The sequence below is a fragment of the Cynocephalus volans genome, chromosome 1 (assembly GCF_027409185.1).
Source record: "Cynocephalus volans isolate mCynVol1 chromosome 1, mCynVol1.pri, whole genome shotgun sequence".
In the NCBI taxonomy this organism is placed as follows: domain Eukaryota; kingdom Metazoa; phylum Chordata; class Mammalia; order Dermoptera; family Cynocephalidae; genus Cynocephalus; species Cynocephalus volans.
Genome location: NC_084460.1, coordinates 131440098 through 131462080, shown reverse-complemented (window position 1 = coordinate 131462080; position 21983 = coordinate 131440098). Strand labels below are relative to the sequence as shown.

The window sequence follows — 21983 nt, the reverse complement described above, 5'->3', positions numbered from 1 at the left end:
TTCCCCAGATATCTTGCACAGCCAAGGAAATCCCTGTTTATACAACATAGGTAGAGTGTCTGCAGCACACTGAGGAGAGAACAATATCTTTTCATGTCACTTGCTGGATTCCTTCCAGTTTACTCTGCACAGCCTAATGACATAGTGACTTAGACCTGCAGTCCCTGCTCACTTCCCTCCACCTCCCACCCAGCATAATAAACTAATGCAAACCAATGGGTAGGTAAGGGGAGAATTAGGCAAGGAACACTGCTCCAGGCAAAGGGGGGTGGAGAGAGAGAGTTCAGAGATACATTGTTCTTACAGGAGTAGTAATAATAAACACAATCATATTAATACAAAGAGCCATAAAAACAATAAATATATCTGAGGTGCCAACAGTATGCTCATCATCGATAAGGAATTAAGTCCTCTCGTTAAGCTGTGATCTATATTGTCTAAACTACAGGAAAAGTGAGCAGCTGAGGTTGCGTAGCCTAGGGTGGAATAAGGTACAAGGCCATGGGTCATTCTCCTGGCTAAACGGTGTTGGTAAGGACTGCCATACTCTGTCTTCTGTTGTGCTCTAAAGCTTTGACTTTGTGGACCCAAGACCAGAGTGGAAGGAATGGAGAGTCCTAGGAGAAAGATGATCTTAAGGGGTAAAAGGCATCTTTGAGATGTTGAGAAATGAATGGTATGTACAAGAATATAGAAGAATCACCCTGAGAATTCCATGCATCTTGTTCTCATTGGAACCATTGCCAGTGGGAGCGGTACTTGGAATCATCTTTGAAAAAGAGAAAGCTGGATACCCTGCTTCAGGCTCTGGAAAGAGGTAATATTTTCACTGCATTTAAGAGAATTAAGAGTTCTGTACCCAGAGTGGACCCCAGGCCTCCTAGTCCTGAATTGTGTCTCAGAAGGGGGGACAGTAAGAAGGTGGAAGCTAACATGGTCATTGAATGGGGAGAAAAATTGGTCTTCGAGAGTGTTGGAGGAGATTGTTGGGGGTTAAAAGAGAAGGAAAGTGGGGTGAGAGGGGATTGGAGAGAAAAGGAGAATGCAGGCAGGTAATTCAAAGAGGGAGTTCAGTGCCTTTTCATCTTCTCATTGAAAATGGATCGTCCACTTGATCCATTTTGCCACAGGGACATGCCCCAAAGTCAGGCACATACAGCTGAAAGTACCAGATAAATCAGTACAGAAACCGGCTCCTGCCTGAATTACCAAATGCAGGAGAAAAAATATAGTGCAAAATATAAAATAAAATATTTACATTGCCCTTTTAAATGTCTTTTGGTTCAGATCCAATTAGAATCGTATACTCAGTGTGAAGAAGGTTTTTACTGATGAGAAACAAAACAACAGAAAACAAAACTGTGGTCCAGAAAGGTTAAGTGACTTTCTGAAAGTCACACAATGGCTTTCTAACTCCCAGTGTAGGTATCCTGCCGCAGAGGGGAGGCAACACCTCCATTCACCCTACTCTTGCCAGCCTGACTGTCTCCCAGGACAGCTTTCTCACCACGTTAGGACAAACTCTGGGTTCATTTTGAACGAGAACGGCTTAATCCTTCTGGGTCTTGGTTTTCCCCGCTGTAGGGTGAGGGTATGGAATGGACGACCCTTCGCAATCTCTACTACGTCGCTAAGGGCTAAGAAGTGGACCCAACTTGCCACCAACTCAGCATTTGCTTGACTTCTCAATACCCTGGAAAAGTGGTTTCTAAAATGTGGCCCTGGACCAGCAGCATCAGCATCACCCAGGAACTTATCAGAAAGGCAAAATCTGAGGTCCACCCCAGACCTATTGAATGAGAAATTCTGGAGGTGGGGCCCAGCAATCTGCGTTTTAGCAAGCCTTCCAGGGGCTCTGCCACAGCTCAGTGCTGAATGCTTTCTGTCCCACACGCACACGTAACTAAGTTTTCGCCACTAACACTCCCCCTCCCACCCCCGCAACCCCCTCTCTTCCTCCCTTTCCTTCGCCGCTACATCCTGAGATGATGGAAGGAGGTCAGGGCGCTGTCAACGGAGGACAGGGTGGGGCTGAGGAGGCGACGTTTGGGCTTCCCCGAGATTCTCGACTGCCGCTGTCCCATGGGGGGGGGGTGAGGGGGGCGCGTCCAATAACAGCAAGTTGGCTTTCAATGATTTATCCAACAGTTTGCAGAAAGGAGGAGACAATTGAGAAACGAGTGTCAGAAAAAGGCTTGGGGAGAAGGGACGGGGCGAAAGAAAGGAAGGATAGTATGCGCGAGAGGAAGGGTCCGAGGAGAAGCTAAAGAGAAAATGGGGGGTTCGAGGGAGCCCCTGGGTGTGGGAGAAAGGCAGAGGACAATGCTTTCGGTACGGGAAAGGAAAAGAGGTTGGAGGAGAGCACGGGTCTAAGCGCAGCAGAAAGAAAGCGGGTGTTCGGGGAAAACGGCCCTAGAGTTTGGGGGACTGTGGGTTTTCCCCCAGCTTCCTTTCCAGGACTTTTTCTTTGCTGCACTTTGCTCCTCCCCCTCCTCCCCGCCTCCGCTCTCCCCCTCCCCCTCCCCGCGCGGTCATGGGAGGCTCCTAGGCAGGAGAAGCAAAAGAAGGAATTGTTTGCGAGTTCAGTCATCCAAAAAAGCTTCTTCCATATGGAGGGACCGGGAGCGCTGGGCGCGGCGTCCCCTGCCTTGTCCTCCTGCTGCCGCCACCGCCGCAGCCCCCGCTTCCTGCCGCGGGGACCCTGAGCCCCGGCCCGCCGGTGTCAGCGCCGCGCGCACACGCACGGACTCACGCACACACGCGCGCACACGCACACCCTCACACCCGCCGCAGCCACACGCGCCCGCACGCGCCCTTCCTCCCCGGCCGGAGACTCCTGCGTCCGGGGCTCTTTTGTTGCTCCCGCTGCGGCCGCTCTCCCGTGTGGTGTCCCCGGGTGTCACTGCGCGTGTTGTGGGTCGGTGCGGCGCTGTGCTGTGTGGCTGTCTCCGCGCCCACCACGCTGGCCCCCCGGCCCCGGCTCGCCCTAACCAGGCGCCGGCTGCACCAGAGGTGAGTCACGTCGCTGAAGTTTGTTTTCTTTTCATAAAAAGTTGTGTTTATTTGTCGTTTGGGGAGAGGAGGGGCGGGAGGCGGCCGCAGCCGGGGCGATACTGAGGAAGCGCCGCGAGTGGCTTCTGGGGGACGCGCTGGCGGCGGGAGCCGGGTCCGAGCCCTCGGCGGCCCGGCCGGCTCGGGCTGGGGGCTGCGGCCGAGGCGGGCGCGTGGGCGCCGAGACGCGGGAGTTGGGAAAGGGCTGGCCGCGGGGAACCCGGCGCTGCCGCCGCCTGCGAGCCGCGGCCAGGCTCAGGGGGCCACACCGCGTTGCAGCCGGCCGGGTCGTGCTTGCTTCGTCCCCGCGGTTCCCGGAAGCTTCTCGGGGGCAAGAAGGGCCCGGACAGCCACACTTCCCGCGAAGGCTGACACAAGTGCCCCGGCATGGAACCACTCCACACCCGTCTGGCCTCTTCGGGGGTGAGAGTTGATCGTAGTTGGCGTTTTAAAAGGAAAACAGTAAAACGAGGGACCGAGCGGACCGGGAGCTAAACAGCCTCAGAAAAGCATCCCTAGCTGGAGGGGTGGAAGGGGCGAGGCAGAGTGGCGTGGCCAGAGGTGTCTTTGGGGCTGGGGCAGCAGTAAGAGGGAGAGTGTGGGGCGTGTGTGTGTGTGTGTGTGTGCGTGTGTGCGTGCGTGTGTTCGCGCCCGCAGCGTCCTCCTGGGGTTGTGCTTTTGGAGTTTTTGTTTCTGTAACTGTGAGAAGGTGGCGGGATGAATCTCTAGAACAAGTGGGCTGTGGGGAGATCGAGAAACCCAGGAAGAATTTTCTGCTGGGTTTTGAAGAGCTTGCATGGCTTTCAGGGTGCTCAATGTTAGTTGGCTTTTCCAGGTGATAGGAGAATTTTGAGGGGTGGGAGGCAAGCAGAAAGAGGCGTTTAAGGAGCCCTGGGGTTTATTTAGTTTAGTTTTGTTTTGGGAATGGGGATGGCAGTGGCAGAGTTACTTGCAACAGAATTGTGTTCCTCCAGAGATGTGGCAGCAGAGCTAAGAATACCCAAACCACACACCAGCAATCCTAAACAGGCACTTTCTGGGTGTGGTGGGGCATTTTACTGCTCCCCCCATCCCTTTTCTGCAAGTTCAAATGGGTTCATATAAGTTTTTGACCCAGAGTTACCTCTTTGAGGGGACTGAGTGAAAAGTGTACTGAGTGAAAAGTGTATTTTGGTTTTAGGCCTTTGTGCCACCTCCAACTACTCTGTACCCAGCACACATATGTCATCTAGTTCTTTGTTGCCCAGAACTTTGCAAACATTGACCATTTGATGAACATAATTTTAAAAATTCTTGAATGTGCAGACATTTCTGATTTATTCCACAACTGGGTCCTAAACAAGCAGCCCAGCTCTGTGATGGTTTTTTCATCCTTTGGTTACAGCCAATAAATCAATCTCCATTTTCTAAGGAAAGCATGGAAAATATTAAAACACAGTCCTTTTGGACTCAGGTGGGGGCTGGATGCCCATACGTCTGGGTGACCTGTTTTCTGAACTTTATTTAAAGTGAATCTGAGGCAAGAGGTTGGCCATTTTGAGGTATGTAACAGGTTTTCCAAGAACATTTCTGAGGTCTTATAATTGGCACTTTTTAATGGTCTCATAATTGAAACCCAAAAGGTTCCCATGGTAATCTTGAAACACCTTGGGGTCAGTGGGACAGAGGCAGGGTGAAAAGAGCAGTGGAGTTATGATTTTCCTGCCAGATGAGTTTTTGAACTGAGTTTATGCAGAGGTAAAAATGAAAGAAGAGTTGCCTTATTGGGCCACTTCGCTGTCATGCCCGCTTCCATTTAGATTTATTACTCAGGACTTGACCCTTAGGGAGGCTAGAGGCTGTCTACACCTATGAAGTCTGAGGATTGAGACCTCAGACACTCTTTCAAGATATCTCAGAAGAGCAACATTTCAAGAGACATTCACTTGGGAGAAATTGTCCAAGCCACAGGCCGTTGACTATACTTGAAAAAGGAGGTTGATAGAGGCCAGGATAGCTGGTTCTTTGACCACATCTGAGGAGGTAGAGTGTGGGGAAAAACGGAACCCTACTTAGCTGTTAATGGATCAGCCAATTCATGATAAGGAGCGTGATTTATGTTCCTTTCTATCCTCCAAATGGATTCAGAGATTTTCCTCTCTTTGAAGTGCTTTTTCAAGTGTTTGATATCCCAGCCCTCTTCAGCAACTCATCTTTGGTTTCCCTAGCCTAAGAATGAATAGGAGATTTTACTCATGAAACAATTCAATTGGTTTCTCCATGCACCCCCAGGATTTAGGAAAGGAAGGCAAGAAGTGAGCCGGATGATCATAGTGTTCCACAGGGCCCTAGGGGGTCTGGCTGGGTTCAAATGTCATCAAAGTCACCGATATGGTTAATGAACTAAGGGTTTATCTCTGTGTCTTTCACACTGCAACAGAAGACCCCAGTGCATCAGGTAATTGCTATCCAGTACTTTGTGGCTTCTCAATAAGAAAATGTTAACTTGGCACCACCAAAAGATGTTGTACATTTAGAGTTTGCTTCCTTTCATCCAAACTCTAAGCTCCCTTGCTTTCTGGGAAAATATGGATGAGGGGAAGGGAATGGGAATTGGGGAGGGAGAGGGAAAAAAGTGATATGTTCCATTTAGAGAAATCTATTTTCCTTAACATATGTAACTTTTTGCCATACTCCAATTCAGCACACATTTATAGTGTATCAGACACCAGGCTGGGAGCTTTCTTGTCCCCGAAGAGTAAGTTTTCTTAGTCAAAGGGTCATCCCCTCCCAAATTTTATTTATTGCACAAGCGTCTACTAATAATTAAGAAAATGTTTTAAAAATTACCCACCATCCCATACTATAACATGACTTGTTTTTGTTCTCCATGTGCATACATGCTTTTTACATAGTTGTGATAAAAGTATAGACTCTTTTGTCATCAGACAGCCCTGAAGTATCCCTACATTTTTTACCAAAGGATCACAGAGAACAGACATATCCAACCACTTTGCTGTTGGTGGGAATGACCCAAATCCTAAGTGTGCACCCACATGGAGCCTTAACATGTAATATTTTCATAATTTGTGAGGTTGAATCAAATATTTGGGTTTGGGGGGGTGGGATGGGAAAGGGTGTTTGTTTTTAATCTAGAAATCCATGTTTACAAAAGCTTTCCTAAAGAAGGTTTTTGCCTCCTTGGAGCCCTCGGGGCTGGTAATGGGTGGAGAAGGGGAGTTGGAATGCAGGAAGGAGGGTTTAAAGGATCCATCTCAGTGACACTGCCTTTAGTATTAGGAAACTTGGGTTGGAGCGCTAGCTCTGCCTGTGAACTCCATTCAGACTGACTCAAACCACTGCACTAATCTATTTCTGCATCTCTGCTGCCTCAGAGTTAGACTTCTTCCCCAAGCTTGCCCTTCCTTTTATTATTCCATCATCTACACCATCTTGTCCGTTCCAGCTACCACCATACTTGTCAATGCCCTGGACAATTATTGCTGACACATGGCTGGGCGCCCACTCTCTACCTATCACCATCCCACCCATTCTCTATCAGTCCCATAGTCAAGTCACCACCCAGCTTAAAAACAGCCTAAGTTTAAAGTCCAAATTTCTTGGCCCTCTCGTATGTAGGCTCTGTCCCATCTCATGATAATATTACTCAGTAGGAACCTTCTGCTCTGGCCTGGCCCATCTGGCAGCTGACCCTTGATTTTTGCTGAGTTCATTCCTTGCCTACTGCCTTATCAGCCCAGACCCCTTCCCTGTAAGCCCATCTTATTTTGTATGAGACCTGCTTAAAATGTGTCCTTAAGAAACATTTGTTGAATGTTGATGACAATGAACTGCTGGATGTAGAAGTAATGATTTTGTAAAATGTAATCGTTGTTCTTAATGCATTGCTCATTTCACCTCTAGCAAGGAGCCATGTAACTGGACATTTAGGGAGGCTGTGGTCTTAGAAAATTGCTTCTCCTGTGTTTTCTTATTTATAAATGGATTAATAAGGAATTACTACGGTTTATAGCAATGCACCTTATAAAAAGCAAATACTGCCGGACTGTTTGTTTATTATGATGTTCAAAAGGTGAGATAATTTTTTTCTTCAGTGTGGAGCAAGCTTCCTGGAACCCATGACCCATGAAGTCTTGTCAACATTCATACCATTTGAGAGTAGCAGCAAAGAGCTGGAGGTAGTAGGTGAGGTTTTCTGCTGACAGTCTAATATATTGGGCCTATTGGGTCAGCCCTTTTTTTCATGCTTGGTTTTCCCACTTGAAGACAGCATTCCTCATCCTTGAGTACTGGAAAAGTCCAGCCTTGAGTATATTCTGGACTAAACTTCAGGTTGGTTCTAGTTTGGCTCCTATACTGTTTAAGTCAAAGCTGTGGGGTTATGTGAACCCCCCTTTCCCTGAGGCAAACTCTGTCAGACCTGTCAGATACAGACCACTTACTATGGGATTTGGAGTTTAGGCTTGCTGTGGAAAAGTCCTGCTTAGGTTTGGGTGAGGAAAGCTGTGTGTTTATTTCTCTCTCAACGGTATTACAGCGCATGCCTTGTGGTCCAATGTACCGGACAGTGTTTATCTCACAAAAACCAGAGGGATTGCTCTTCTTCCCATCTTCTGAAGTAAAGTTAGGAAATAATTTCTCTTTTCCTAATGGTGAATTTGGCCTTATCTTCAAAGAAGGCCTTTGATGTTTGGGGCAGGATTATTGGGCAGTAAGAGGAAATCATAGCAGAAAAACCATAATAACCAGTAATACACAGTCAACATAATTCAGTTGCCAGAGAAAATGTTGAGGAAAGTCTCAACTGGTTCTCCTGGTTAGTAACAGGAAAGTGCATAATATGGGCAGGGTAAGTAGGTCTGAAGAAAAATTACCCAAAAGGAGCCAAGCAGTGGAAAATATGGCAAAGGAATGTTTATTCTTCTCCAAAATGAGTTTGGATAGCATTGGACGAGATGAGGGTGATGAAGGGTGTGTAGGTTGGAGCCTTCACCCTTTCAACAAACTTTTATTGAGTGTTTGCTGTGTCCCTAGCATCATGGCATGGGCTGGAAGGGATCAGCACCAGAGCCCACGCCATGCAGAATTCCACTCCTGACGGGAAGGGGAGGCAGAGCAGGGCCTGGCAAACCCTAGTGTTGAAGAACTTGGAGTGGGTTGATCAAGAAAGGGGAGGGGAGTCAAAATCTCAGGCTATCTTAAGGGCAGAGATGAGACTGGCAGTACTAAGTGTTCTTTTACTTCTGCCTGTATGTGTTTGTTGTTCATTATTTTCTCCTAGAAAACTCATTTTTCCTCAGTGGATAATAGGCTTAAATATGCTGGAGACACGAATTTCAAACCCTGAGTAATGTTGTTGTTTTGTTTTTTTTAATTTTAGAAAAGTTAAAATATGGAATCTCTGCATTGAATGCAGAATCTCACAAATCTGGGTCTCAGGCAAGTTTCTATAACAAGTTACTGAATAGCTTTTAGGGAAAAAAAAGAGAAATGTGTGATTTTTTTTTCTTTCTCATCTATGTCGGATTTTAGCGGGGAATTCTAGAAACACATGCCTGAATTGAGCTTTTTACTTTTCAATTCCATTTGTCTTCATTCTACTGTCTGCAGTAGGATTGCTTAGCTCTGAAATCATTCCCAGACTAGCCAGTGAGGGAACATTTATGATAGGGACATAAAAGTTGCTGGGCTCTCCAATAGCCCAGAAACCTCCTTGGCTGCAGAGAGGCAAATATCACACAGGGTGGGAACTACAGGTACGGGAGGAGGGTATGTGGAACTGGCTGGCCTTGGAGCCCCCATCCACACTGGGCCTGGAATTGGACTCTAGAAGAGAGCCTTCCCTGACCTTCCCTAGCTCTGCCAACATTTTTCCAGATTAGTCCCAGCCAAGTGCCTTTACTAGTAGTCTGAACTTACCTAACGTTACAATCCCAGCAGATTTATTAGCTATGGGTCACAGTTAATTGGAGAGGAAAATTGGGGGTTCTGGGTTTATTAGTTTTCTATGAAAGCAGAGCCTGCTCTTAATTATTTCACAAATCATCTCCACTTGACTCTCCTTCTGTTTTCTGTCTCATGACTATTGTCCCATAGTGGTATTATGGTAGCTCTTCCTTCTTATGTAGCTGTGCCCAAGTGAGGAGGGTGTAATAATTCAATCAGTCAGCATAGTGCTCTCTTTTGCAAGTAAGACCACATAAAGTTATGGAAATTCACAGCTGTTTACCTCTGTCATTATGAATGGATGTTTTGTAGTGAACAAGTTATATAAGAATCTGCTGTGTTATAGCCAAGAGTTAGTTTCTAATGGATCTTCCGATGTGCAGGCCTCTGAAACAATCATCTGTCACGCTTCCTTGAGACCTTTGGTGGTCTGCCATCTGCAAAGGCTGAGCCAGCTCCAGGTGGAAGCCCTGCAGTCAGGTGCTTTTCATTCTATAGGCTTCTGTTGCAGAGATGGGGGCTGGGGAGCTCGGCCTGGCTTCAGCCTGTCTGGACTGTGGCAGTTTGCCAGCAAGTTTCACTGGGTGGTCTTTGACAATGGGAGGGAGGGGGGGTGTGGGGGAGCTCAGCTCTCCTCCCCAAAGGGAAACAACAAGTTTGCTTTCTGTAGGTGGGTTTCACATTGGAAACCAATCCCCTTGTCACTGACACACCATATAGGACTTGAGCGTGGGTGAAAAGGATTGAGGAGGTTGCCTGAAGGTGGTATTGTGATGGAGTTAATTTTTGTTTCCCGGATTTTACAAATGAATCCGTGTGTTCATGTGATGAGCCTCCCTCCCAAGGGGGTGAGCACACACAAGCAGCAGGTACCCTTCATCACATGAGGGAAGAATTATTATTCTCAGTTGTCAGGTAGAGAAGAAGATTTCCTGGTGCAGCCTCTCACCCCAGTGTTCAGGGAATCAGTTGTGGACCTGGAGTGTAGGTCAGGATGGGCTAATTTCAGTGCCAGAGAGGCAGCACTGCCTGCCTCAGCCATCCTTCCAGTGACAGGGAGAATGACAGCTGCTATTTAGTGAGCACCTCCTGTGTGCCAGGCCTGTGCTAGGCGCTGCAACATTCAGCCTGCAATCTTCCCACAGTCCTGAGAAAATGGGCATTATTACCCTATTCTGCAGATAAGGGAGCCGAAGCTTAGATAATTGTAGTGACTTGTTCTGGTCTCACAGCTGGTAAGTGGTAGAGCCAAGATTTCATTGTGATCTGCTGACTCCAAAACTCAGGTTTTGCAGAATAAAAAAATGCCCAGATAAGCATTCCCCCAAATCAGAGTCCCCCTTAGCTTGGGAGAAGTGTTTTCTTTGCAACTTTCAAAGGGGCAGGTGGGGGCCTCTATGAGACTTGTCTTAAGAGACACCGACTTAAAACTGGGACTACAACAGGGAGGTTTTGGATGGCCCAGCAGCAGCAGATAGGAGAAGCCAGGCTTTGCAGGCTGATGAAAGCCATTTCCATCTTGGGTTTCATCTCAGAACACCTCTTGACTTTTTCCCCCCTTCTCTGGGACACTGAATTGGCTGTTCTGAATCTGCTTCCACTATAGCTGCCAGGTGAATCCATTTGCTCCTACAATCTCTGCAAGTCTGATCAAGCAGGTCATCCGTGCCCTTGATGGGGTGAGGGGGAGAAGGTGTTTGGCCCAGCAGATACCTTTACTGGGCAGGAGAAGTGGCAGCTTGTACAGAAAAATACCCTGGGGAAGGCAGTGGCAGCTTTGACAGACGGGTAACTGACAGGAGCTGCTACCTTCCAGGCAAATACTCACAGGGCAGCTAGCAGAAAGAATTCAACAGGCAGTTACCTGCAGAAGAGCAAAGTAGACCTCTCCTTACTGGCTTAGGGGAGTGGTGGAGGTATGGCTGCGGAGGACATGTAGTTACCCTGTTCCTCGTTTTTCTTTAACAAACATGGAGAGCCTGAAGCCAAGGTGTTTGGGGTTTGAAGGGAACCCAGGACTCCTGGATTTAAGATATGATTATGTGACCAACTACTTGGGTAACGGAGAGGAAGCCATGGAAACTCTCTGCGCCTTTATCCCCTTGTCCTTGCAAGCCGCCTTCTCAGAGCACTATGAGAATGCAGTGAAATGGCACAAGGGAACACTTCTGATTGAAAATGTTCCTGCTTGCCTCAAAGCCCAAGGCCTTTGGCACCTGTGCTCCCTCAAGATGAGTTAGGACATAAGAAATTCTAGGGAACTGGTCAAGGCCAGAGTCTGGACACAAGGGATGCATCTGCTTCTGCAGTTGTGTTTTTGTTTTCTCAGGGCAGGAGCCTGGATTGGACGCTGTTTGGTCACATTGTCAGAAACCCTCCTGGATCCCCCCAGACAAGCTGCCTTTCCCTCTCTCCCGGAACAAAGCACAAAAGGGTCTCAGGGTCTGGCAAGAGTTGGGAGAGGGAAAAAACTCATGGCAAAAGGATTCTGTTTAACATTCTTCCTTGAGAGAGGAAGGAACAGGAATCTGGGGAGTTTCTGGGGGATCCCATCTGAGAGGGCAGAAGTCTGGACTGAGTATAATTAGAAAAAGGGTGAAGAACTGGGGGAAGATGGTTGTTGCAGGAGGGAGGAGTGTTTCTGGAGCCATTTCCAGGTTTAAGATTGTGCAGCATCCTGGTTAATGGGAGGCTTTGGAAACAGGCCTGGGTTTCAATCCTGGCTTGGCCAGTCACTAGGTGTGTGTCCCTAGGAAAATGACCCCAGTTTCTTAAGGTTGTTGCACAGGGGAAGCCAAATAATGCATACACAGCATATGAAATGCATTGGTGCAATCGGAAGGAGGGAATTGTTTTTAGGAAAAGGAAGAAGACCCAAGTGAAAGGTGGGTTATGGGGTTGGGCTGCTAGAGGGATGAATAAGGGGAAGGCCTGTGACCGAGCCCCCATCGGCTCAAGATCTGCAGAGAGAAAGGAATCAGGATGGGGAGAAAGAGGAGCACACAGTGCGCCAAGGCCGCCTTCTGGTGCACCATTTGGTGCCAGTCCTCAGGCCAGCTCCTGGGGTAGATAAGCCCAACCACCACCCCCAGCCTTCTCCTCTGCTTCTTCTCCAACTCAGCATTTCCCAGTCTACCAGTTCTGCCAAAAATCTCAGTCATCCTTGACCCTGTATTCCACTTTAAATTGGCAAGTAGTATTAGCTTTATCTTCAAAATGCTTCCAGAATCCTGCAACTGTTCAGCACTCTAGTATTCTATCGACATTTCTGACCTGGACCATCGCAATAGCTTCTTAGGTGTTCTCCCTGCTTCCGCTCTTCCCTGACACCCTCCTCCCCCTGCCCCAGACCCATCGCCCCTTCTTCATAGAGAAGTCAGTGTCACACTTCCCAAACAGAAGCCAGACAAGGCCACTTCTCGGCAAAACACTTTCCATGGCTTCCAGTTTCCTTCAGAGAAAAACCCAAACACCTTATAGTGCCCTTCCCCCCGCTGGTTCCCACACTTACCTCACCCCCCCCCAACTCCCGCAGCCCCATTGGCCTCCTTGTCACCCCTCAAACTAGCTGAGCAATCTGTCTGCTCAGGGGCTTTGCACTTGCTTTGCCCTGTGGCCTGGGGGTTCTTTCCCAGATGTCTGCACAGCTCCCCCCTTATTTCATTCAGGTGCCTGCTTCATTGTCACCTTAACCACCCTTATTTAAATAGCACTCTCATCATCATTCACTCTGCCTTCAACCTAGTTTATTGTTCCTCACCCTCCTGACATATGTGTGTGTGTGTGTGTGTGTGTGTGTGTGTGTGTGTGTGTGTGTGTGTGTGTGTGTGTGTGTGTATATATATTTTTTTTTGGTCCATTTGCTTATTGCCTGCTTCCCTTCTAGAATGGTAGTTCCATCAGACCAGGGACTTTGTTTTGTTCCTCACTGCACTCACAGTGCCTAGAATAGAATCTAGTAGCTAATTGGTGCTCAAATTTTATTTATTTGTTTATTTTGATAGTCTGTAGGACTCTTGTGATTCTTAAAAGGGATTTATCAAAGTTTCAAACAAAATGAAATAATTTCATATGGATTTATATAAGAAAATGCAGTCAGGGGTATGTGTATATGGGGAATCTGGGGTAGAGGTGCTGAGAGCTCTGATGATTTTAGAGTGTCTGTTTTAGAACAGCCAGGAAGCAGTTTCAAGGCCACAGCAGGAGCCCTGTTCCTTCTCTCTTCCTCACGGCGACTGACTTCAGGAGTGTCCTTGGGCGTGTGGTTGTTCCATCTGCAAGGGGGATGTAAGAATGGATGCCCCTCTGCCCCTTCCTCTTCACTCACTCAAGCAGAATTTGTGGAACATCTGTCTTTGCCCAGCACTGTGCGAAGCCTGGCTGGGAGATGCAGGGAAGCCTGACTCATTCTCTCATCCCTGATGCTCAGGATTGGTAGTTCATCAGGACTTCCTGGCTGTGCCTGGGCTGTCTGTTTCACTGCTCCCCTCCTTTCACAACCTGACTCAGATTGGGGTTCTGTCGAGTCTTGTTTGGAAGCACAACCAGGGACTTGTGTTGAATTTGAGCATAGTTCAGTTCCCCACATACAGGAGGTCCCATGGGGCTAGGCCCCATGCCAGGCATGTGGGTGACAGGAATAGTCCGTGCTGTTGGATGGAGAGTGGACAGGCCATGCGGGTAAGGAGCAGCACGTCAGCAGGTCCACCCGTGAGAACAGATCTGACTTCAAACTGCATCTCAGTCATGTCTGACTTGGTTTTAGATTTAGAAGCTGAGGAAGAATGACAATAGGGATCAGATACCAGGAGGTCTTGTGCTGACAACAAAGGTGGAATAATATGCCTGAGAAACTGAACAACCAGATGCCTTAACCCAACGTGGAAGCATCTCAGGGAGCTGAGGTTGGGTAACAGCCCAAGCCTCCTCCTCTGATTTTGTTTTGTGTTTGTAAATTAATATGCACCCCTTTTGGGGGAGCAATTTTAGGTTTACAGAAAAAAATAAGTGAAAAATACAGAGAGTTGCCATACCAATTTACCCCTATCATTTAACCCCCACCAGTTTCCTTTATTATTAACATCTTATGTTGGTGCAAAACATTTATTACAATTGATGAGCCAATATTGATACATAATTATTAACTAAAGTCCATAGTTTACATTAGGGTTCACTCTTTGTGTGGCACATTTTCTGAATTTTGATAAATGTACAATGACACGTATCCACCGTTATAGGGTCATACAGTATAATAGTTTCACTGCTGAAAGATCCCCTGTGCTCTACATATTCATCTCTCCCTCCCATCGCACCACCCTCAGCCCCTGGCAAGCACTGATTTTACTGTCTATCGTTTTGCCTTTTCCAGAATGTCATATAGTTGGAATCACACAGTATTAGCCTTTTCATATCAGCTTCTTTCAATTTGCAATCTCCTCCAGTTTTACACATGGCCTCTCTCCGTGTCTTATACACACATCCAGCTGGGGAGCAAAGAAAGGGCTGGAACCTGGAGCTAAAGCCAGCCAAGGGCAGAGACCCATCCACCGGTGCCCTGCGCATCTGCAGAGCCTTCTCTTTACCGTCTTCCACTGATGCGCGTGTGGGCCCTGTGCTACTGGAGTTTAACCCAGGCTGGTAAACTGTCAGGAGATGTCTGTGTTTTAGTTCCACATCTGGTAGTATCAGCTGAGCGGAGCTCCCCATCAGTCCCTAAATAGAAAGACAGGAGGAGCACATGGCGCTGTTTGCCTTCCTCCTCAGCAGTTTGTTTTACTTGCTTTGGAGCTGTGGACGAGCCAGCCGTGGGGAAGTGGGTGTCCCCTGGGTAGGCAGCGCTCCTGCACAGCCACATCCGGTGGTGGGCCGCAGGTCCCCCAGCCTCTGAAGTTGTTTTCAGCCCTGCCCAGGTTCCTGCGGTGTCTGCGTTGAGCCCTGGGCCCGTTTTGTGGTCACAGAGGAGGAAGACCAATCAGGTGCAAAGAGATCAAGGACATTTTCCCTGTTAAGAGGTACTTCTTTCTTGAGTCAGCCTCAAAAACGTGGATTCCTTGGGAGTTTGGTGGCAGGACCCCTAGTATTCAGGGCATTCACCAGTCACTCTAAACAGCAAGGCTCTCTGGAGGATAGGTGATGATGATGGATTTTACAGTGTGAGCAGAAGGAGGGAGCTCCTCCAGTCCCAACTCCAACTCTGGACCACATTTAGGGGAAAGGAAAGTGCATTTGAGTGGGGGGTCATATGGATTATCTGAACCAGGCTGAAAGGTCCCAAAGGCTGAGTAAAAGGGGTATACTAAGTAGAGGAGTTCCAACCCTGAAGAACAGAGACTTAAATTCAGACCCCAGCTTCTATCTTCCTGTTTGGAATAAACAGCAAGATGAGGCCAGCTGGTACCTTCTCACACTGAAAGACACCACCCAGGTATGTCAGAGTTTAGGATAAAGGAGGAATAAGACTTGTTGGATACGATGGAAAGTCAGTTTTTGGATTATGGAAATTTCATGCTAAATGTCCAAATCCATACCACTTCTCCTCTGGTTTTCTTTTCTTCCCCAGCCCGTCCGCCAGTCTGTAGCCTGACCAGTGACTCACTAAGAGCTCTGGGCTGCCATTCAGTGGCTCTACCTCGTTGTCCTCTGAGTAAGTGCAGACAAATAAAATTTGTCCCAGGTTTGTCCCTTAGATTGTGAGCACTGATGCAAGAGAGTGTTTAAAGCTCTTTACAGGCAAGCTGTCCTTCCTTTTGTTGTTAATTATGGAATGGAGGTGGAGTCTTATGGCCCCTGTCTTCTTGGGTCTCACTCCAGAGTCTGGAAGGATATAACAGCAATTATTGACCATCAGCTAATCCAGAAGCCTTGGTTTACATGGTGAGAGGATAAAGAACTTCTGAACTGTGTGAATGTGGGACCCATGTTCCTTACCAAATCCTGCCTTCACCCTTCACCCCTAAATCACCCTGCCCACACTGTCTCCCCCCAGGAGGTACAATGAGAGTCCTGAGAAAGAATCCTAGACTGGCTTCTGTAAGTACATGCCAGGTAATACGTGACTATGAGCAGGGACCACGTTTTCTGAACCAAAAGACAAATACCAGGCTACTTCAGAAAGTTCATAGAAAGATGGTATTATCTTTTAATTCTATTTTTCCACAGACTTTTTGAAGTATGCTCTGTACATGATCTGACAAAGCATTAGGGGTTTTGTGTTGTTTTTTTTCTGATGTGGGGAAAGAAAAAAACATCTCAGAAAGGCTGATTTTGTAAATATCTTGTGATGCATTTTTTAAAATTACCTTTAGCATAAGCGATGGCATTCTTTATAGTGGGGTCATCCCAGAACCTCCAAGTGGTGTGGTCTCCTGTTAGATAGAGCCTGAGGTGCAAAGAGGCACAGCTTTGGCCTTGCTCCACGTGGGGAGCTTCAGCCAGTGTTGGTGGAAGGAAGTCTCTAGTGTGGTCTAGGTCTTCTCTAGTACTTTCTCTCCAGAGCACTTTCTTTCCAAAGCCATCTGTAGAAATGAGGGCAGGCTCCCAATTTTACTCAGCCTCCAAGCAGTGGAACAGGAAGGCTCCCTAATAACTAAGTTCTACGTGCTTTGAAAGTCGGGAAGTAAAGAGGAACTGCGTGTCCAATTGAGATGGAATCTTAGGCAGGCAGAACTGATTTTCCCTACATGGGAAATTAAGCAAATGACAGCGCTAACACCCTTGGTCTGGGTAAGGGAAAGGCAGTGAGTCCTTTCTCTGCATCTTGGCCAAAATGAGGCATGCTTCCCCGCCCCAGCCTGGGGGGTTCTGATTGGTCTCCCTTGGGTGAAGCATGCCCCCCACTAAACTCATGATACCCACTGCAGCCTGCCTCTCTTCAGTCACTTGATGTCTCATACTCAGCTATTATTGCTTATTCAGGCATCCAGCAATAAGCCTTGCCTGAGAGCAACACATTCGTACCTCTTCAGGCATTTGCCACAGGCACCCAAAAACGTTTGTTATCATCAGAGTGTCCTTTCAATAGACTGATCACTATATATTTATTGAGCATTGTGCCTACTGCCCTCAAGAGAATTTTATCCTAGTTTCTGAATATTTCTCACATTAAAATTGGAGGTCATTTCACATTGAATGGCATTAACCACATTATCTCCTTAGAGAGTGCTTGGCTCAGAGTAGGTGCTTAGATGGTCTCCATCATCATCATCATCATCACCATCATCACCATCACCATCACCATAATTATTGCTTTGGCCTGAGATGAGCTGCTGATTTGTGATGCTCTCCCAAGAGCCCTTATTTTTGGAGAATTTGAATTTAAAGAATTTTGTCAATTTTGATATGTTGGAGAATTTTATAGGTAGAGAAGTGGAGGCCCAGGGAAAAGTGATAGGTTCAGAAGTCCAAGCTGGTTTCCTTGATGGTCTTTCACCTGGACCTTGAGACCTCTGCACTTGGTTGGTTCTGCCATTCACAGAGAAGCCAGCCAGCGTTGGGGACATGTTGTTGATGAGATATGGTCAGGGTCCTGGGGAAGGCCCTTTCTGGACAGGGAAGCCCCAAAAAGAAGCAGAGAGCATGGGGGGTGGGGGCAGCCAGCTTGCTCAAGGTCCTTGAGCCCAGAGAGCCAAGGAGATAGGCACCTTGGGGTCTCCTCTGGCTGTCTCCTTTTCAGGGGTGGGGCTGCTTCTTTGGCCAGACACTGGGTAGCCTCTGAAGGTCAAAGCAGGTGTATCCCTCTCTGCCAGAACCTGGGCACTTGCTGAACCCTGTCTGACAGTGCTATTTGCCTTCATCGAGAGGATATTGGGTGGTTGGACTGGAAGTTGTAGGATTGGGAAAGTTTGAAGAGGATCTTGTTCTAGTTATCCTGTTTAACAAAAAAAGCTTTATTATTATTTTTTAAATTAAAAAACTCAAACATACATGAGGAAAGAGTAGTATCATGAATCTTAGGTACCCACTACCCAGATTCAACAATTATCAACACAAAGAAAAGTTTTTTTCCCCAAAACATTACTTTGTTTCCATCACTGTGCTGTGTGCACAGATGGGGCCAAGAAAGATGCCACATGGTTACTCTTTCCAAAGTCTTCCTGCCTCCTCTTACCAGTGAAGTGGAGAGGAAAGAACATCAGACCAGGGTACTCCAGGTTGGTTCACAGATGCTCTGTGGTGCTCTGAGATGTTTCTGTTTGTCTCCTTTACCAGATGTTGAGCTCTTACTGAAAGCTTGAACTTTATCTCTGGATTTGCAGGGACTAGTATTTGATGGTGTTCAATGAGCACGTGTTAACTTGTTGGGCAGGTGATTCTGTGAGACAGTGGGTTTCCATCTGGACAGGCGGAAGCAATGAGAGTGCTTAGCTCACCATCTTGGTGGGGGAAGGTGCTGATGACAGTATAGAGTTGAGTGAGGGGCCATTATCCAAACCCTAGGGGATGCTGAATGGGAAAGACAGAGCCTCATGTTGAAGGGGTAGGTGTGACCATTCTAAAGTGCAGAAACTCCTGATTTTGCCTAGTAGGAAGTCAGCAGTGGGAGGAATAGGAGAGACTGGAGTGGAGCTGCTCTCTTCCTGGGCCCCAGATTCAGGCGTCCTTGGGATGTGCGTGAGGTGAGGCAGGATTCTAAGAATGGAGGCTTCATCTCCAGACCTGTTTTTCTGGGTGGCCACAAGCAGCCTGCAAGCCCTGCACTATCAGGGCCTGCATGCCATCCCAAGTACTGTTTTATTCATTTTGGAGTTGGCAAGAGAGGGCAGGAGAGGAATGGGGCTCTTGCAAGTGTGGGGGAAGTGGAGTCTGCTTCTGACCTCTGTGATGCACTGCAGTTCAGCTGCAGTGAGCCCCTCTGGGTCAGTGCTGGGTGGGGTGGGTGGTTAAAGCATATTGAATGGGGTAGAGGGGGGACACTTCAAACACAGACCTGACCCTGAGGTGTAACAGGAAGAGGCCTCAGGCAGGGTGTTCCAAGCCCCAGGACAGACCCTGGGGAAGTGTCCAGGCCCTGACATTCAGCAGCCAACCTGCCCCTCCCACCCCTTGCCTAGTCTTTTCTAGTTTAAACTTCCAGCCTGATCCTCCCCATACATGCATGAGGCGTGTCTGTGTGTGTGTGTGTGTGTATGTGTGTGTGTATTTTAATTTTTATTCTTGGCAGAAGTTAAGACACAAAATGGATTTGGAAGGAGATGAAACCAGTCTGGGTATATGCTGGGCAGCAGGCAGCTTTATTCGTGGAGTGGGAGGGCCGGGAGGGGGAGTGGGCTGGAGCTCTAAAGTGGGGGTTGTCTCCACCCCCTATAAGAACCAAACTGAAAATTGACTCCTTCGGGGAAGGCCACGAGCTAGAAGCTGAGCTGTTAACCCCTCGGGTTGTCAAACAGCTGTTTCCAATGGAGCCATAGCCCTCTGGTCCAATCTGGTGTTAAGTGGACGTGGAACCCCTGATGGCCAACACTTGTTCCACTTCCTAGTGGTCTGCCAGCCCCTGGAGACTGTTCTCTTTGTTAAAGGAGTCATTGGTGGTTTCTCAGGCTTCGACTTGTAAGTGCTCAAATTTGCACATGCTTGGAAAACATCTCCATCCTGCTAACGTCTTATTTGGTACCACCCCCTCCTGCCCCCTGAAGTGAGTGATTGTGGCCTCAGTCAGCAGGGGTGAGTATGGCTCAGGGACCTGTTTGAGTGTCACCTTTGCTATCATGGAGGCCCCCAAAGCAGGTGCTCTTTGCAATGGTGGCCTCCTCTTGGGTCTTTATTTCTGTGCCGAGAAGAGAAAACTAGGAAAGTCTAAAAAATATCTGGGGAAATCTGAGAGAAGATTTTTGGGCAAAATGTTTTCTTCCTTAAAATGTATTAAGATATTCAATTTATGGGATGAGAAATATTTATTTTAGCTTTAAAAATTACAAGGATTTCTTTAAAATAGTATAGTAAGGAACATCTTTATGTATCACTCTTAATTTCAACCGTTGCATCCAGTGCAACCAGGGCATTTCTAGCAGACAGTCTTTACCCAATGACCCCAAAATCCGTGGCAGAGACACCTATATGGTGGTTCTCAACCCTGGCTGCACATTACAATTTCCAGGAAAGAGTTTTGAAGATACTGATGCCTAGGCCCCAGCTCCAGAGGTTCTAACTTCACTTCCTGAGGAGCTGCCCAGGCACTGCTATCTTTTAAAGTTTCCCCAGACGATTCTCCTGTGCAGCCAGAGTTGGGAGTCTCAGATCTAATGCTACATAAGAACAGAAGGAAGATGAGAAAAGCTGGGTTAAGAAAAGGCAAGAATTTTGTTGTCTCTCAGTACGTACATGCTGGTGCATATAACTTGGATCCCAGACTCAAAGTGCCGCTACTAGTATTTGGACCTTATTTGGGTATTCAGACACCCAGGCTGATCCTAGGTGAGTGTGGGGAACTTTCAGACACACAAGTACAACAGATCTTGGTGCAGAATGTGTTGTGAAAATCTGCCAAACCAACGCGCCTGAAACTTGGTGGCTAATGCATGCCTCCAGCTCAGACCTTTTTTTCTGCCTTTCTCAGTTACTTTTATGAAAACAGTTTTGTTGTATATCTGCTTCTGGAGCTTACAGACCCCTCGAGCCCGTTCACAAACACTTCACATGCAGGTCTATGAGCTAGATAACTGGCAAAAATGTCCTTAGAGCCTTGGTTGAAGAGATAATAGTCTTTATTCAGCACATACACATCTAATACCTAGGCAGTCCAAAGAGAAACTCAGAAACTGAACTGCTACCGGCAAAGTCCACTGAAAAACTGAACAGCTGCCAGCAGAGTAAAACATGCTTTGTTTTTAGATGCGAGCTCTGCTGGTCAGCTTTTGCCTCACAAACTGAAGAACACACAATAGCAACAAAACTAAAAAAATTCATTGGTGCACATGTGCACTAAATCCACACAACTTGTTTACAAGAAATGTGCTGCTCGACCCCCAACCAGACCTGAGCCAAGGGAGCCTGACTAAATTATCCTATTTTCCCCACACTGCTTGAAGTGACTAAGGACACCAAGACCAGCAGGCAAGGGAAGCAGAAAGCCCTGGCTTTGAATCCTTTACTTGAGGACAGTGCTTAATCTCTCTGAACCTCACTTGCTGCATCAGTAAAAAGGGGATGAGAATACCACCTACCCCACAGAGTTGTTTAGAAGTTAGACAAGATAAAGCATGTACATTATTAGCTCATTGTCTTGTACATATTAATCCAATAGATAGATCATTTTCTTTGTTTTATGTTAAGATTGATGGTTTCTTCTCATTCTAAATATGTGCTTTCATCCGATATTGCAACAAAACCTGGTATACTACATTCAGTAAATCTCAGTGACTTTTAATTACCCTTACAAATCAGAAGGAAATTAGTAATTTAGCAGAAAAACAAAGGCAGTTTTTAAATGTTAATATGCCCACCATAATAATTTCAGCAAAATAAGTACTATATGGTATATTTTACACAACTTACTAAACAAAGTAATTTCAGAACTGTAAAGTTTGTTAAAATATTAAATGTTTTCATGTTTTCCAAAACACTTGTGCATATTGTGTAAAAGCAACAGAATCCTGGAATCAGGGAAGTTGTTTTTTCATAAACTAAAGGAGTTGAATGTTGAGATAGACACAGCAAATTCTTTAAATTTGATAATGGGGCAAATATTTGATTTTATGGTCCAAGGGGTTGTTGGGAAATGAGGTCCCCAGACTTATACCTATGGGAAGATACAATATCAGTGATGACATGATAATATTTTGGGATAGCTTCTTTTTTTCAAATTTGCCTTTTTAATTACAAAAGTGATTACTACATACCTAGTCTGAATATTTCTGATGTAAAAAGTGCAAATCTCCTAATCTTCAGAGATAACTGATGTTAAAATTTTTTTTTTTTGTCTTTTTCGTGACCGGTACTCAGCCAGTGAGTGCACCGGCCATTCCTATATAGGATCTGAACCTGCGGCGGGA

At 46.8% G+C, this 21983-nt stretch overlaps 1 protein-coding gene across 3 annotated transcripts in view; it reads left to right on the top strand.

Moving 5' to 3' along the window:
* Nucleotides 1-2604: 2604 nt before the first annotated feature.
* Nucleotides 2605-21983, top strand: part of BOC (BOC cell adhesion associated, oncogene regulated) — a 78726-nt gene continuing 59347 nt past the window's right edge. For all 3 annotated transcript variants that reach the window (XM_063092973.1, XM_063092956.1, XM_063092966.1), the window contains exon 1: nt 2605-3012. The gene's annotated coding sequence lies outside the window, so the exon portion shown is untranslated. The remainder of the gene's footprint in view (nt 3013-21983) is intronic.